Genomic DNA, 11858 nt, shown 5'->3' with positions numbered 1-11858 from the left:
AAGTTCAACCATAACTCTAGGCATAAACTTTAAAGACACATATTAAACACAAAATCCAGAACTTGCATATTAACTATATTTAAGAATCCAATACAAAAGATAAAGAGTTGGAGAAGAGATAACCCATGTCACTTGAGCTTCAACTTCTCTTTCTTCATCTCCATTTTCATCCTAATCTAGCCATTATACAAGAATGGATGAACTACAATTACTACACTATCCTACACTAAGGAAATGGAAGAACTACATTTCTGCACTCTTCAAGCTTCTCCCGTATATTCTGCATGTCCTGGTTGCTCCCTATATAAACTGCTCCAAAAGCTCCTTTTCCATTGGTCCAAATTTGCTGCATTTGATTTCCAAATCTGAAATTGTTAAGATAGTCAATAGCCATTGTTTTTGACTTGAAAATATGCCAACTTTCTTGCCCTTTTGTCTTCTAAAGCATGTGCACCGAATTCTCTTGCAGATTGTAGCTGGAAAGTAGTCAGAACACAAGAGAATTGACTGAGCAAAATTGCAGAATTGCGGCCGGAAAACGCGCCTACACAAAACGCGGTTACAAGTCACGTTTTGTGTACTCGCGTATTCACTTTGTCCTTACTTCAGCTGCGATTTTCTCTATCATAAAAGCTGAACTGGATTTTTTGTAAAACACCAAAGTTGTAGCCCTTTGAGTTAGCTTTCCAATGCTTCAAGAATCATCCAAATCTGAGCTTTGTACCCTGAGATATGATCGAAATACTAAACACTGGTCAGAGCTCTGTTTTCCACTTTGGACAGCTGAGTTGAATTTCGGTATTTCAACTTTTGGACTATGAAAACGGCTGAACTGGACTTTGATGTCTTCATACCAAATGTAGATATATCTCTTAGCTTCAAAATTGGTACCAAGATCACCTTGATCCCGATCTGTGTAGCTCCAGATATAGTCAAAATACCAAAACGTGTCAGAGTTGTCAAAACCTGACTTTTCTTGATTCAAATTGCATTTTTCCTTTTTTACACTTCATATTTTATTTTCACCACTTTAATCCATCTTCAATCATCCAAATATCTTCTCAATGCACTTCATTTGATGATTGAATCATTAAACCTACAAAATATGAAGTTTTTACCATAAAAATCCATTAAAATGCAATGTTTAGCCATTTTAACATAAATGTAGTTTTTTTACCAAAACCTTAGTTATTTTAGTTATTAAACTAAATAATCAAACCAAAATTAACTAATAAAACACACAAAAAATACGTAAAATAAACTCTTATCACCAGAGCCGGACCTTACCTTTCAGAAACATGGGGAAGGTCTTGCAACGAAGTGCATCCGCGGCGGTTTGTAGACGCATGTGCGTCAGGAAGACCGAGAGGTGGTTTTCCGGGTCAGTCGAACCATCGTACAGTTCAATGCTCGGGATTTTAAACCTCCGAGGTAACGGGTAGTCCTCTATATCTCGGGTGAAGGGCGAGGCTGCGTAGTTGTCCTCGTACAGTTGCGGACGCAGGATCTGCTCGAGCTCGTCCCGGACGGGCTGCCATTGGGGAGGGTCCCGCGGCCGGCTCTTGATAGATCGGGCGGGGGAACGCTCCGGCTCGTTTCGCGCAAGCTTCCACGAGGTGGGATCCCTCGGTCGGCCCCCAGCGGACCAGTCGCGAAAATATCTCTCACTGTCCCCGACCACCGAGGCTCGCGGCTTGGGAGGAGTCCGCAGTCTTTTCCTCCTGGGGGGCTGGTCCCGTGACTCGTCCTCCGAGGGAATGGGGAGCGACTCCCTCTCCTTCCCCTTCGCCTTAGAGGTCTGCGCACCCCCAGCCTCACCCCCCTCCTTCGCCTGCCGGATTATGTCTTCCAGAATGGGGAGGTTCTCGGTCACAAACTGATAGATCTGCTGTCTTCGTTCCCCTGATAGGGCCGAGCCCCCGGCGCCTCGGGCCACCTCGGTCTCCATTCGCCGACTCCGGGGTCAGTGTTATCCACGGTTCGCTTGGAACGCGTTCTCGCCATCAACGTAAATACTCGTACCTTCATTCCCACAGACGGCGCCAACTGAAGAAGCACGGAACTTTCCTGGACCGAGCTGACCTGATGAGCTCGGCGAGCTGATGGAGAGAGCGCGTCCTAAGCCTGAAAGAAAAATGAGAGGGTGAACTGACAGGGGCCCTGAGGTAGTCCCCGAGGGCGCTCCGACGGTCAAGTTAGTTTTCCGATGAGTGGGGAGTGTACTAACAGTAAAGCAGTCGGAAGTTAGTTGCCAATAGTGAGCGTACCTTGCGCAGTCATTGTGTGTCACTGTTTATATCTGCCGAGGAGTCCGACCTCCGTACGTTTCGGGACTTTCCCTGGATAGCTCTCAATCCCGCGCTGAGGGGGATTCTCCCCGTCCTCTGCGGGGTAGCTCTCGGGAGCCCCACGGAGCCCTAGCCGCCACATGACCTGGGCTGGTTCCCCATGGGCCCGGGGTCTGAGCCCAGCTCGGATCGCCCTGGGCTGCCACGTGTACAGGCCCAGGACGGGGCCTCTGCACACATGTTCTCAAGTTAGCAGAAGAGCAGGATAATAGAAGTCTTTTACAGATCATTTTCGATTATGTATGTAAAAGAATGTTAGCAAAACTATAAAAATGTAGAATGATGAATGGATCGTCCTGTCTAGGTGAGATTTATTGATGATACGATATTTGTATATATACTTGTCCAATGTTCAGCATACAATTTCCAGAGTTTCAATTCTGTGTGTGAGCAAATTATTTACTAGGAACCAAAGAGAAAGGTCCCTCAAGCACTACTGGTGATAGAAATTTACTGATATGATGCTCATAATGCTCAACATAGTTCAACACTTAAACAGAGGATGACAGAAAACATGTAAGAATCTTTATATTCCAGAAACATACTCACTGCTATGCTGTTATGAGGAAATTTCACAGGAAATGGTATTGCAGTTAAGGTAAAGATTTTCCAGAGTGTACTCTGCAATAGGGGAGAACTCTTAAGCCTACCAAATAAGGGAGAACTCTAAGAATTGTTGACTAAAGTACCAGCAGGTTTCTAAAGTTTTAAGAACTTGTTACGTCCCATGTTAAGTTTTTGGACCAATGTTGATAACTTTAGTTTCTGTTGATTTGATTTAAGTAGTTGAGGTTCTATTATTGTTGAGAAACTTGTAAGTTTTAATTTTGAGTGAATTTTATAAGTCACAATAAAGATGTATTGTATTGATGCAAGTAAGGTCTCATGCTTGACTCCAAACCTATCGATTACGGGTTTGGGCGTGACATTATACTAGCTATCTCGGATGCATGACGTATATGTAAAACTTAGAATTCAAATTAAAAGTAAGATTAGTCGTCATTATCTATAGTACACACAGTTATCTCTCGTTTGGTACGCAAGAATCGCCTAGAATAGAAAGGTCTTTTCGACTCATTCATTCCATTTTCCTATTTGGTATAGATTTTTTGAGTTGGAATTCCTGGAAAACTCATCCCAACTTTTTCATGAAAATTTCATTCGTCATAAAATTCTAAGAAAAGCTCTTTCCTCCTTTATCCTAGAATGTCCAAAATTATTGTAGTCAAATTTATCCTCATAGATCTCTTTGTTTTATTAACAATTAGTAGGCTTTTTGTTAGTTTAATTAATAATTGACCATAATTACAAACTATTCCACTTATTTTTAAAATATTTTTTCTTTGCTAATTTTAAGATATTATTCTTTAAACTTCTGGGCAAATATGTAAGGATTCCTTTTTGGCACTTCACATAAATGGTAAAAACTAATAAATAGAGAATATGAATGTTTAACTTCACGTAATTTAATTTTTTGTAAGCTAGTGATTACATTGTTAATTAAAATCCAAAAATGATATAATATTATAATCAAATGATTTCAATAAGCACATAAGCCATTCATAATGTACAAAAGAAAAAAAGAGTCAAAGTTCCTCATATAAGGTAACAAATGGCATCGCACGAATAAACAAAATATACAAAAATATGTAATGCTCAATAAAAGATTTCTGGGTAATTAAGTCAATTTTATACATATTTATTCCAGTTTGACATCTAAAAATTGATTGTACCAGATACTGGAAATGGGATGAACATTTGATTCTAACATGCATACCAGACATTAGAATGAAAATTTTTTTTTCCATATCGTTCTAACTAGAAAAGCATTTTGAGTGGAAAGACTTTTCCATTCTGGGCATTCCGTAATCCGTATACCAAACATGGGTAAGAAAAGATTGATCCATTAAAAATCAATCATGCGGTAAGGAGATTAGATAATGATAGATTTGAAAAAATTAATGGCTAGGACTGGTATGTAATTGTGAAAATCACAACATCTACCAAATCCTTATATTCCAGTTCACAATTTTACAATGTCAGTTTCTTGATGGGTAATAACTAAATCCTATCTTTATACTTTTTAGTGTTAAAGCTACATGCAGCAAATTAAAGCTCAACTTTGCATTTTTTTTTTCTTTTTCTTTTGCTACACGAATTTTGATATTCAGTACTTATTTGAGACACACACATGTAGAGTGTGCGTTAAGCATTAGCAAGAATAAAGTTTGTATAAATATATCAGTCCTTTTTCGAGATTCTGTAGATGTAATTTCTTGGATCCACAATTTCTCCGTTTATCATTGAAAGATCTAAAATTTTCTTTGGAGTCAAACCAATTTTTAATAAGATTTGATTGCTGGAAAACACGTACAAACCTGTTGGACTATAATGATTCATTTGAATGAAAAATATGTTGAACATAAATATTATCTCCATTTTCTATTGATTTTTCAGATCTGTTAATTTCAAATCTGCATGTACTTGTCTCATATATATATATATTTTTGTCTTTACAGTGGGTATCTAGAACACATGGACTGGTAATACCGTACGACCCGAACTAATCCCACTACGGATGGAGAGAGAGGCTGCCCAGCATCATCCCACCAATGTTTACCAGGGATTCGAACGTGTGCGGAGGCTCTCACCCAACCGGGTTACAACCACCTGCTCTAGCCCTGGGGGGCATGTACTTGTCTCATATTTGATTTGATATATTCTCTCCATTCCTATGTATGCATTCTCGCCCAATGTCCTTATCTTCAGATAATATACATACACCATTTGATTCAAAACCCCACGCAATTCATTATTTTACCCAAACATAAAAACATAATCAATTTGCATTAGAGGTGTGATTATTACGCAGTAGTTCGACTTTATTGGTCTAATTCATTGATGCATCTTCCATGATCTTCACAATTTCACGCAAAGCATTATAAGATAAATTTGGCTAATAATAATGGACATGCTTAGTAACACCTGACTAATTATTTGTATCAAAATACCGAATTTGCTTTCAATTATAGAATAAATATACTTTCCGATGCATTAATGTACGCGTTAGAATCTAATCGAATCAAATCTAATAAATTCATCGCTCAATCGATTAATTTTGATCTTAATGGATCCAAAAAATGGAACTCCCAACGGATTCAGACAAAACTATGTTTGGATTAAATAGGTCGAAATTGGTTCTCGAAAATGAAATGTACTTTTTCCATCTTAATTGGGATTTTTAGCTGGCATAATAGTGTGTGAAGTCAACATCAAGATAAAGTTAACTATGTTCTTAACCACCATTTTGGTTCAACGATATGAACCAAGGAGTTGATTAGTCAACATGCAAATATAATTGGATCTAATCCTACTTAATTATCTTTCAACTTCAAGGAGAAGATTGGTATCTACGCAAGCAAATATATATATATTTCTTTAGCTCCATCGGTAATGCTTGTATTTCTTTAGACATGAGGGAATCATTACAGATGCAATATTCAAGCAGAAGGTAGACATTAGTACTACATACTGATCAAGCTGAAGCCAAAGACCAGTCTCTTTTTGATGGTTTGTTAAGCAGCAGATTCCTATTGTGATGAGATTCATAGGAGCGGTAACAAAGCAGAAAATAGAAAAGGTTGATGAAACTCAAGATGGCAAGCAGCCAGTAGTAGTAGTCAAGGTGACCTTCATTCAGGTTGTTGGCCAACCAGCTTGCTTTACCACCGGAACCAGTAATGCTATTGACAATATTCACCAGAAGACTCCCAAACAGGTTAGCCAGAGCCGATCCAAATGTATAAATTGCTACTCCAATACTGGACATGCTCTTAGGGAACTCCATGTAAAAGAATTGCAACTGTCCAATTGCATTCAGAGCTTCGGCCAATCCGAGAAATACAATCTGTGGCAGTAGCAGCATTGCAGACATGTCCACGACGGCATCTGGCTCGCCCTGAACCCCCTCATCAACTGCTTTTTTCAGCCTTATGCTCTCCACAATAGCTGCTAATACCATGGATATACATGACATTATCAATCCCATCCCCATCCGTAGTATAGGACTTAGTCCTTGTGGATTACCAGTATATCTTGCCAAAAAGGGTGCTAGTAGACGATCGTAAAATGCAATCCAAATTGCCATGGTAATCACCATGAACAAAGTAAAGGATCCAGCTGGAACTTCAAAATTCAATATGTGCCTATCCATTGAACTCAGTTGAAGTGTTAGAAAAGAAGTCTGATCAATGATAACTAAGAATATTAGGCCTGTGGACCACATGGGAACAACTCCAAGGAGAACTTTAAGTGATTCAACTTGTTCCACACTGCAGAGGGTCCATTGATCTAAAGCTGTTCCATCTGAAGTTAATTCTGTGTCTGGATCTTGAATAATACAAGCCTTATTTAGACACCTGTATATATAGATATAAACTATCAACTAAAATAACTAACGTTCCTGCTTGAAATGGTTTCAAAGTGATTTTCTTGTAAACTTATATTGATCATGCAGAAAGTGTTTCTCCTATCTTGCCCTGAGTGGAGCAAAATGGAGACAGCACCTCCTAATTTTGATTACTACTTTTTTAGTGAAGATTAAGATTTTTTTTAAGATTTTAATAACTACAAAATTTTCTCTAGAAAAGTCATTAGTTGGCAGTGGCAGAAGATGCAAAAATCAGCATAACCAAAAGTTGCCAGAGTTTAAGGAACTTATGTGATGGCAATTGATACTGTGGCAGCTATACCTGAACTGCTCAGTGGGTGCTAGAAGCTCTGGCTTCCTGGTCTTATGGTAGCACTTGTAATTGTCTTTCGAAGGGCAATCAATTTTTCTCTTTCTGAATGCTGCCACGAGAACTTGGAAAAATCCGATTAACAAGCTTTCACTAGGTTTTGATTTGATGTAAAGAGAGGAGCCAACTAAGAACATCAGAGCAGAGATAAACATTAAGATGGCAGGGATTCCAATCCAACTGACCAGCCCAAACGATCCTGGGTATAAACAATTACAGTCATGGCAACAACAGTTGAGATTGTGGCAGAAGCATAATACCAGTTGAAATAACTTTGTATAACCCTCTCATTGTTGGGATTCTTTTTGTTGTCGAATTGGCCTGCACCAAAAGCAATAGAACAAGGCCTAATACAACCAGCTCCTACAGAAATTAGCAAAAATGAAGACAATAAGGAAACAATTTGAGCTCCATTTGGTGCACTGCAATTGTGCAACTGGTCACAAGGTAAAGGCTTCAACGGCGGAACCATAGAATGATAGAAGTCAGCCACAGAATAACCATTCCCTGCAGAAACAGACCATATTTTGATTTCTGAACAACCAAAAGGGGGACTAAGAATTAGATAAAAAATTCTTATTTTAGTTACCCAATTTTTATCATATATAAGTGGCAGGAAAAAGGAAAAATGTCCAACCACGCAGAGCAATACTAGATATGACAGAAGCTCAGATCATCATGGTGTGTTTGTTCGTTATTACACAAACGTCCAATAGCAACCATTCCTATCATACTTCTATTGGTAAATTTTGGCCATGAATGGGCATTTTACAGTCCCAAGTCTTAAGCAGAGCTTTTTCTACATTTTTCATTCATCAAATGGTTTATCAAGACCTGTTTCATAATCTGTTCAAGATCAATAAAACTTTTCCACAGCTCTAAACTTTCTTGTTGCTGGACTTTATAGTCCAATAAGTAAAGGCACCTGATGCATAATAATTAGATTCTGATGCATAATATTTAGATTCAATTGTCCCTGGCATTGACCCCGTTTCAGCTATACTTAGATAAGCTACAACAAATTTAACATTTCTGATCTTCAAATTAAGTACTATATTTGTTACTGATCATTCAAATTAAGTATTATATTTGTTAGTCGTAAATTTTCTATATTTGTTACTGTTGATTATCTCAAGAAACAGCAACAGAATGACTTTAAACTGTAATTGCATACAAAACTTGCAAATATTGGTCCAAAACTTAGTACAGATGAGCAATTCCAGAATTTTATGTGGGGAAAAGAAACAAAAAGCAATATGTTAAATTACACAATAAGTAAAAGAGACTCACAAGAAGGCTGGACATTGATCCAAGAGCAATGACCCGGAACCCACCAAAATAAGAATCAGCCAAGAAAGCACCAAAAAGGGCCAAACCATCGGATAGAGCAGACCAGATAAAGAGTATAGTGGATGCAGTGGCAGTTTCAAAATGGTAAACTTTTGTTAAGTAGAGTATCATGTTTGGCAATAGCCCCTGACTTGCCAACCTCTCAAATGCTTCATTCACTGACCAAGAGGGAGAGAGAGAGAGAGATCAAAACTTTTGTCCAATATGACAGAATGCAGAGCCATACAACATTTCCATGCATACCTAGGATGAAAGGCATGGTCTTGAGACCACCCTTCGTTCTTCTTGGTTCTGGTGAACGATCAAGCAAACTCTCATCTTCTGGATTATTGTCCATCTTCACTTCTTCCATCAACAGCTTTACTGGATTTTAGATTTAATTTTATGTTAGTTGAAATGAAAGTCTTCAATCAAACAAGATACTTCATCAAGGAGGAGTTTTAGTTCGTCTCTATGTTTTTATTGTCTTAGAATTCAAATATATATACTCCAATTTTTGCACTCCTAACCAGAATATTAACCAACCGTACGACTTGGCTTCATTTTTAAAGATTGTAATGCTTTTTCCAGGAAAATGCATCTATTAGAGTAGACAATAGATTGATACAATTACAGCAAATGATAATAATTTCTATACATTTTTAAGTGTTCTATTCGTCAAGCACGCCATCATTTGGGCCCTCATTGCAAGACAAAAACTGCGGGAAAGCCTTAGGTGAGAAGCTATATAATCATTGTGACTGAAATCTAGCTACTTCAGTAACGTGAAAACTGGAAAGTTGATTATATTAATGAATCAAGAATTAATCTTTCATACACAATCAAATCTAGATGCACGATGATTAATTTTAATTTGATTTTGAAATTAAAATTTTACACGTGTATCATGTATTTAATCATGATAATGTATATATACTGTCAGTATATGTAATAAAATATAGATCCAAAAAAGATTTTAGAAATAAGTACATGAAACAAGTACAAAAAAAAAAGGATTTTCAAAACAGCAAGATTTTAGAGAAAGATTTTATCACCTGTCAGAGGAAAAGCAAGATCCAAGAGAGCTAACCATGGATTGTTTTGTGCAATGTCTAATGTCACTCACAAGTCACAAGATGTACGGCATGGACCGTGAAAACTAATATTTAGGGATGACAATGGGCGCGGGCACCGGCCCCGCGGGGGGCGGCTAATGGGGAGGGCATGGGGGGAATTTTTTTTCCCCCGCTTAGAAACGGGGCGGGGGGCTGGGGAGTGTACCCCCGCCTCACCACCCGCTTTAAAAAAATAAATATATAAAATATATATGTATATAATTATATATAATATATAATTTAATTAGTTACAAACTTATGATAATGATATTATTAGTTATATGTATTATATAATGTCTATTAGTATATATAATATAATTGATATTATTAATTATACTAATAATTATATATGTGTACTAATACAAATTATTAATTGGTTATACTAAATTTACTAATACATTTATACTAAATCCCTAATTACACTTAATACAATAACATTTTTTTCTTAAAAAAAGTATAAGCACAATAATAAATTAGTGATTGTATTTGTGCCAAAAGTAAAAACTTGACTACTTTAGTTATATTTATTTCATCATGTTGGATTGTATTCAAATAATTTTTATTTGATTGTTTTTATAAGTTTCAATTGTAAAATTATAATGAATAATAATTTGATGATGTGTTGATATTTTAGTACTTGATTATTTGCTAAAATTTAACCATAATAAAATTATATAACAATTTTTTATTAGCCCCCGCGGGGGGACGGGGGGAGCAGGGAGGGGCAGGGATGGGGCGGGGGCGGGGGGAGGTTGTAGGCAACTCCCCCATCCCCCGTCCCGTTGCCATCCCTACTAATACTCACTCCGTCCTACTTTGATAGTTCTATTTTCCTTTTTTGTCTGTTCCAAATTATAATCCACTTTCCAATTGAAAAATGTAGTTATATTTTAATTTTTCTAAAATACCCTTATTCAATGTAATTTGTTGTTACTATAAACCTACCTCATTTAATGAGAGTTGATTCTTTTTTGACCATCAATTCAAGTTCCCATAAAGTTGTACTCTAATTAATGTGAGGGTATTTCAGGAAAATAGCTACCTAAATTGATTGTTCCAACAAAGTTAACTACTTTTTCTTAAACTGTGTGAAAAAAAAACCAGTATTATCAAAGTGGGACGGAGGTAGTAGTACAATAGAGTGGAAACTCTGAGCACTGAGTATCACATGAAACTAAATTATTGAACTCTGAGCACTAAGTATCAATTTTATGCAATTTTGAGCCAAAGTGGCCAACCGCCCAAAACCATTAAAAGACGCAAGAGTTATTGTCCCTTCTTGTTGGGTTGATAGGGCAAATTAATACACGAATTAGTGCATTAATGCACGTATTCTAGTTGACAGTCAAAGTGGCGTTTCCATATCTTTGTTGAACTCAAGACTGTAAATTGTATATCCGCTAGGATGATAACTAGTGCAGACCAGATAACGAGGTCTTGGCTTCAAATTTGGCTGAAATGTGCAAATAATTTATAGGTACTTAAATCCATTGAAAATGGCTTTTATCTACCTGCTTTGATTTGAATAGTAAGTTAACTAAATAATTACGTAGTAGTACTTTTTTTGGGTAACGTCTTAGACCCACAAGAAAATCTAAAAAATGCTATGCTATAAATTTAGGGATTAATGTTCTCTATTGTCAGTATATACATTGTACGTTTTAAATAAATAACAACAATATGAAATTTAAATTTGAAATTTAACTTTTACCTATGTATTATGGATCCAATAATGATAACGTATACACTGTCAGTATATATAAAATTTGCTTTAAATTCAATCATACCAACTGATAAAAAGTCATGCCAAGATAAAAACTTCCAAATCAACCCAGACAGTAAGAAATCTGGAAAACATGTCTAATCCAACTAAAAAACACGCATACAGAATGCAAATGATTACGCAAATCCAGTCCTGAAGTAATAAAATTAGATTCAGGCACCAGCTTGCCCAAGCTGGTGTAGTATGTTGGTTTAGTATATTCCTATTGCCCACAACTGCTTTGAAAACAAGCTTGGAAAGATGTGTATACCTTTAAAAACTGCCGGTTTGGGAGTTAAAAGTCTGGTCAAATGGAATCAAGCTTTGTTACATAAACTAATTTAGAACATCTGTGCTAAGAAAGATCATTTATGGATTGTTTGGGTGCAAAGGCTTTTACTAAAAGACAAGTGGTTTTGGATGATTTCTGTTCGTATGGGCTGTAGTTGGGCTTGGCACAAAATATTGCAGTTCAGGCGTTTGATTAGGCCATTTATTTGAATAG

At 36.9% G+C, this 11858-nt stretch overlaps 1 pseudogene; it reads right to left on the bottom strand.

Annotated features, from left to right (window-relative positions):
* Window positions 1–5883: 5883 nt before the first annotated feature.
* Window positions 5884–8849, bottom strand: LOC113774443 (annotated as a pseudogene).
* Window positions 8850–11858: the final 3009 nt, after the last annotated feature.

Source organism: Coffea eugenioides, chromosome 6 (assembly GCF_003713205.1).
Source record: "Coffea eugenioides isolate CCC68of chromosome 6, Ceug_1.0, whole genome shotgun sequence".
NCBI classification, from domain to species: domain Eukaryota; kingdom Viridiplantae; phylum Streptophyta; class Magnoliopsida; order Gentianales; family Rubiaceae; genus Coffea; species Coffea eugenioides.
The sequence above is the reverse complement of the archived record's forward strand: the minus strand, read 5'-3'. Positions and strand labels throughout refer to the sequence as shown.